Genomic DNA, 950 nt, shown 5'->3' with positions numbered 1-950 from the left:
GAGTGTAAGTTTCACTTCTTCCTTGTTAATTTGGATGCCTTTTATTTCTGTTGTCGGCATGCTGAGGCTAGGAATTCCAGTGAGAGTAGATGGTTCCTGTCTTGTTCCTGAGCACAGAGGAAAAGCTCTTAGTTTTTCCCCATTGAGGATGATCTTAGCTGGGAGTTTATTATAGAAGGCCTTCATGATGTTGAGGTATGTTCCCTCTAAATCTACTTTGTTGAGGGTTTTTTTTCATGGGTGTATGTTGTATTTTGTCAAATGCTTTTTCTGCATCTATGGAGAGGATCCTATGATTCTTATCCTTTTATTGATGTGACGTGTCATGTTGATCGGGCGATCTTTTCTTAATCGCTTTTCTGTTTTGTGCAGTAAGAAGATCTGGGGTCAGGAGAGCCAGGGTCTGACCTGGCAGGTCTCAGGCCACTGTCACTGAGCTCATTGCTCTGCCCCTCCAGGCCCGTTTCCCCACCTACACAGTAAGTAGGGCACCTGGCTCCATCTAGAATCCTTCACTCTGATGATTCCTCTGAGCTGTGATCCCAGAGGCTGTCCTGGGATCATCCATATGGTTTTTGGGCTGGTGCAGGGAGGGGGCCTGGGGGGGCCCAGTGGGAACGTGGACAGTTGTGGAGAGGGACAGGCTGTGATGCTGCCCACTGCCCCGTATCGGACGAGGCTGCCTGAGGGAGAGTGAGGTCTGACGCACGTTCCTCTCCTGCAGCTCACTGAGGACAGCTGGCCTGGCTGCTTTCTCTCGGAGGAACATGTGGGCATCTCCAGGCTCTTCCCCTGTCCTGAGCTGACTTGTATATCACCCAAGTAAGAAGAGAACGTATTCTCCTTGTAAACAACTAAAACAATGCAGAAGATTTCAGCTTCTGGGGTCAGAGAAACTGGAGTCACCCTCCCACTTTAAATAACCAAATCAACAGACAAAATATGTGACC

General features: G+C 48.7%; 1 long non-coding RNA gene across 1 annotated transcript; it reads left to right on the top strand.

Moving 5' to 3' along the window:
* The first annotated feature begins 36 nt into the window (after window positions 1–36).
* LOC117802707 lies at window positions 37–927 on the top strand. Its single transcript, XR_004626182.1, has 3 exons — window positions 37–195; window positions 373–479; window positions 725–927. It is a non-coding gene; the product is annotated as an uncharacterized LOC117802707 (long non-coding RNA).
* The last annotated feature ends 23 nt before the right edge of the window (window positions 928–950 follow it).

The sequence above is a fragment of the Ailuropoda melanoleuca genome, chromosome 6, assembly GCF_002007445.2.
Source record: "Ailuropoda melanoleuca isolate Jingjing chromosome 6, ASM200744v2, whole genome shotgun sequence".
Classification (NCBI taxonomy): Eukaryota; Metazoa; Chordata; class Mammalia; order Carnivora; family Ursidae; genus Ailuropoda; species Ailuropoda melanoleuca.
Note: the sequence above shows the minus strand (reverse complement) of the source record. Positions and strands in the feature narration are given on the sequence as shown.